At 46.6% G+C, this 5,342-nt stretch overlaps 1 pseudogene; it reads left to right on the top strand.

Moving 5' to 3' along the window:
- Positions 1-308: 308 nt before the first annotated feature.
- LOC118636108 lies at positions 309-2,662 on the top strand (annotated as a pseudogene).
- The last annotated feature ends 2,680 nt before the right edge of the window (positions 2,663-5,342 follow it).

Below are 5,342 nucleotides of genomic sequence, written 5' to 3'. Positions count from 1 at the left end.
GGGGTGGCGCGCTAGGCATCCCTTGTGGGACACCAATGAGACTAGCTTCCGTCCTGGCCACTCTCTAGTCCAGACTGCAGCGCCAGGAGGGTCAGGATGGCAGGGAGGTGGTGTGTGCACGGGGGGCGTGGCCAGGATTCCCGGCTGCCACGCCTGCTGTTCTGCTGTGAAGGAGGCAGAGCCCCGTGTGCTTTGGGGGTCCCCGGGGCGGGGGGATGCTGCAGGAGGAGGATGGGGTCGCCCCCCTTCCTGGCCTCTGGAGACGAGGCCCCCACCCAGCGGAGCCAAGCTCCCTCCCTCCCCCCAGGATGCATGAGTCTGACATCAATGCCAGCTTCCTCAACACCGGTAGAGCGGGAAACCTGGAACTTGGACAAATTCGTGGAGTACCTGAAGGGGGGCATAGACATCAATACCTGCAACCAGAATGGACTCAGTGCTCTCCACCTGGTTGTCAACAAGGGTGAGGGACTGGTGCAGGAGCTGCTGGGCAAAGGGTCTGCGGTGCACTCCTCCATCAAGAAGGGAAATAGGGCTTTTCACGTCGCATCTTTGGCTGGACAAGCGAAGGTTGTCCAATATTAACGTATAGTCTCAGAATGGTTTCACTCTTCTATACATGGCTGCCCAAGAGAACCACATCGATGTTATAAAATATTTGCTGGAAAATGGTGCTAATCAGAGCACTGTGGCTGAGGATGGCTTGACGCCTCTGGCGATGGCACTCCAACAAGGAGACAACCAGGCCATGGCTGGCCTCCTGAAGAATGACATCAAGGGCAAGGTGAGGCTGCGGGCCCTTCCAGGAAGGATGACAGCAAGTCGGCTGCTCCCTCTGCACATTGCCACCCACTACGGAAACATCAAGGTGGCCACCCTCCTCCTCAACCGGGGTGCCGCTGTGGACTTCACGGCCATGAATGGGATCACCCCTCTGCACGTGCCCTCCAAAAAGGGAAACACAAACATGGTGAAGCTCCTACTGAACCGCTGCGGTCAGATCGATGCCAAAACCAGGGCCCACCTGACGCCACTGCACTGTGTGGCTCCAAGTGGATGCCACCAGGCAGTGGAGTAGCTGGTGGAGCGGGGCACCCCCTTGCTGGCCAGGACCAAGAATGGGCTGTTTCCACTTCACATGGCTGCACAGGGGGACCATGTGGATTGTGTCAAGCACCTGTGGAAGCACAGGGCACCTGTGGATGACATGACCCTGGACAACATGCCGACCCTGCACATCGCCACGCACTGTGGCCACTACTGTGTCACCAAACTCCTTTTGGACAAGAGAGCCAATCTGAATGCCCGAGCCCTGAACGGTTTTCCTCCACTGCACACTGCCTGCAAGAAAAACAGCATCAAAGTCATGGAACGGCTGGTGAAATATGGGGCTTCCATCCACGCTGTCGCAGAGTCTGGCCTCACACACATGGCTGCCTTCATGGGCCACTTGAACATGGTGCTCCTCCTGCTGCAGAATGGTGCCTGTCCAGATGTCACTAACAGTCGCAAGGAGACTGCAGTGCCCGCTGGGGAACAGTGCCTGAGCCAAGGATGAACAGACGTCTTCGCATGTCGCCTCTTGTCTGGACAAGACGGAAATTGTCCAGCTGCTTCTCCAGCACATGGATCACCCAGACATGGCCACCATGAACGGGTACACGCCACTGCACATCTCTGCCAGGGACTGCTAGGTGGACGTGGCCTCTGTCCTCTTGGAAGCAGGGGCTGCAGCCAAGTATGGAAGCCTGGACATGGCCAATCTGCTGCTGCACTGGCGGGTGACCGCCGATTCTGCGGGCAAGAATGGCCTGACCCCGCTGCACATGGCTGCCCACAATGACAACCAGAAGGTGGCCCTGCTGTTGCTGGTGAAGGGCGCGTCCCCTCACACCACCACCAAGAATGGCTACACTTCTTGACATATTGTTTCCAAGAAGAATCAGATGCAGAATAGGAAGGTTGTGATCAAGTAGAGCATGACCCCGCTGCACCTGGTCTCTCAGGAGGGGCACACGGACATGGTCACCTCGCTCTCAGAAAAAGGCGCCAACGTCCACCAAGAGTGGACTCACAGCCTTACACGTTGCAGCCCAGGAGGACAAAGTGAGTATTGCTGATATTCTCATCAAGCACGGGGCTGACCGGGACACCCACACGCAGCTCAGTTACACTCCTTTCACTGTGACCTATCACTATGGAAATGTGAAAATGGTCAAGTTCCTTCTGAAGCACCGAGCCAATGTCAACGCCAAAACCAAGACCAGTTACACCCTCCTGCAGCAGGGCCACCCACAGGGCCACATGCACATCACCTTGCTGCTGCAGCGCCGCACCCAGCCGGACACCACCACCACGAATGGCAACACGGTCCTGGCCATCGCTAAGCGGCTGGGCTACATCTCGCTAGTCGACACGCTGAAGGTCGTGATGGAGGAGGTCATCACCACCACAACTATCACTGCAAAACACAAGCTGATTGTCCCTGGGACGATGACTGAGGTGCTTGACATTCCGGATGAAGAGGGTGACAACACAGTGAACAGGGATGCCGGAAAGCACCGTAGGCCTTAGGACCTGAAAGAGCTGGGCAGACTCCCTGCCCAGCGGTCAGTTCCTGGATGGGATGAATTACCTGTACTACAGTTGTGCCCTGGTTTGACTCAGTGATAGAGTGTGGGCTCGGGGACCAATGAGTCATGGGTCCGATTCCGGCCAAGGGCAGGTACCTTGGTTGCGGTTGTCCCCGGCCCTGGTCTCGCTCCGGCAACCAGTGGATGTGTCCCTCTCACGTCGATGTTTCTCTCTCTCTCTCTCTTCCTTTCTCTCCCTCTCTCTCCTTCCCACTCTATCTGAAGATAAATAGAAAAATATCCTCGAGTGAGGATTAAATATATATATATATTTGTATTTCATATATATATTTTATATATATTTTATATTTTGTATGTATATCATATACAAAATGTATATGTGTGTGTGTGTGTATGTGTGTGTGTGTGTATATGTTGTGAAGAAGGATTAGAAAGAAACAAATTCAGAAAAAGAGGAAGAACAGAGTCTTGCAAGAGTCTAGATAGAAAAGGTGGCCTGAGCCGAATCTGGGGGAGCCCAGGTTTACAGACAGGCCTGGGAGGTTTACCTGAGGCTGAAATATCTAATCTGTGCGAGGATATTACTAACTAGTACAACTGGTGATGGTTATTTATTGAAGCCTGCTGTGAAAGAACACGGTATCCTATCAACAGCAGGGCTGCCAATTTAGGTTGTGTGTGTGGTTGTCCCTAGAGGGTAATGTCTTTTGCTGATCAGTCATCTCAGGTTTATATTTTTCATCTTGGCACTTCTAAGCTGTGCCCAGCATTTTTGGAGTCTAAGAAATAAATGCCCAAGAGTAGTCATTTCTTTAAAAAAAAAAAAAGTTAGAAATGAGAATAGACGATTCGCTGTCACATAAAATAGATAAGGCATAAAACCTTGCATGAAAAAGACAAATTTTCCTTAATTTTAGAAAATAATGATTTTCTACTTACAGTATTCAAAAAATTAATAATATATAAAAATCATAATGGGTTTAGCAATATTAGTGGACACAAGATCAGCTTATAAAAAATCAATAGCATTTCAATATTACCAGTTAAAAAGTTTAATAGAAAAAAATAATGTCACTTGTGCATGGGTATATACACCTTACTACTGCTAAGATTTACTAGTACCACAACTTTCAACAAAAATTGTTGAGCAAAAATAAAGTTTCAGGAGGATAAGAATATAAAAAATTATTTTTTACAAGTTAAAATATTTGCAGATAAGTACTCTATATATAGCTTATGAATACACGTATACATAGTTAATAACATAAAAACAAGTATGAGAATGAAACTTTTAAATATAAAGATAAAAATAGCCCTGGCTGGTTTGGCTCAGAGGTTAGAGCATTGGCCTGCAGTCCAGAGATACCTGGGTTCGGTTCCCGCTCAGGCATGTACCTCGGTTGTGGTTTGTCCCCGGCCCTGGTTGGGTCGTCGTGCGGGTGGCAGCCACTCGATGTGTCCCTTTCACATCGATGTTTCTCTCTCTCTCTCTCTCCCTCCCACACTCTATCTGAACAAGAAATGGAAAAAATGTCCTCGGGTGAGGATTAAAAAAAAAAGATAAAAATAATCTCTTAAGGAGGAATTAAATGTGCTTGTGAGTTCCATAGGCAGCTTCGATTGATTATGTATTATCATATTATTGAAATGTATACTCATTTAAAATGATGTATTAATAAATAAAAAAGCGAGTGACAGATACATGGGTATTTATTATTGTTTATATTATATTCCTTATCTTAAAATATGTTTCAAATCAAAACAAAACTCTATTACATCTCAGAAAAGAATCGGCTTAAGCATATTTGCTAATTCTTAAATGAGATTTCTGGTTGTTCTACATCTTTTCTAGGATTGGTGTTTTCAAATGTGATCCTTTGTTTGCTTCAATTGTAACCATTTCAATAGGTGGGTAGGATATCTCAATGCTGTTTCAATTTGCTTTTCTCTAATGCATAAGGGATTTATTTTCCCAAAACGTCCTTATTTTCTGTATCTTTTTATAATTGGTTTATATTAGTAAATTTTCTTAAAAAATTTTTTTTTATTAATTTTAGAGAGAGGGGAAGGGAAAAGGACAGAGAGATAGAAACATCGATGAGAGAGAACATTGATTGACCGCCTCCTGTATGCCCCTCACTGGGGATTTGGTCCACAACCTGGGCATGAGCCCTGACCGGGAATCGAACCAGTGACCTCTTGGTGCATGGGTTGATGCCCAACCACTGAGCCATACTGGCTAGGCTATATTAGTATATTTTCTATGGCAAGGTGTCTTTCTGTATACTTGCCCATTGTTTTAACCTTTGGTTTCATTCACCCATTTTTACCACCTTCCACCCACAGCCTCTGATAGCCACCCATCTGTTCTTGGTATCTATGAAGTTGCTGGTTTTTATGTTTGTTTTGTGATATCATGTATGAGAAATTGTGCAGTATTTGTCTTTCTCTATATAACTTATTTGACTTAGCATACACCCTTGAGGTCCACCCGGGTTTTCACAATGGCAAGATTTCATTCTTTTTTATGGCTGAGATATTGATGGACACATATCTGGGATATTAGGTTGACTTTTTACTTTGTTGATGATTTTCTTTACTGTCTAAAAGCTTTTCAATACAATGTAGTCCCACTTTATTATTTTTGCTTTTGTTTTCATATTCAAAAAATTGTTTTCAAGAATTATGTCAAAGAACTTACCACCTATATTTTCTTCTAGGAGGTTTATGGTTTCAGGCCTTACAGTC

The sequence above is a fragment of the Molossus molossus genome, unplaced genomic scaffold (assembly GCF_014108415.1).
Source record: "Molossus molossus isolate mMolMol1 unplaced genomic scaffold, mMolMol1.p scaffold_m16_p_2, whole genome shotgun sequence".
Lineage (NCBI taxonomy): Eukaryota > Metazoa > Chordata > Mammalia > Chiroptera > Molossidae > Molossus > Molossus molossus.
The sequence above is the reverse complement of the archived record's forward strand: the minus strand, read 5'-3'. Positions and strand labels throughout refer to the sequence as shown.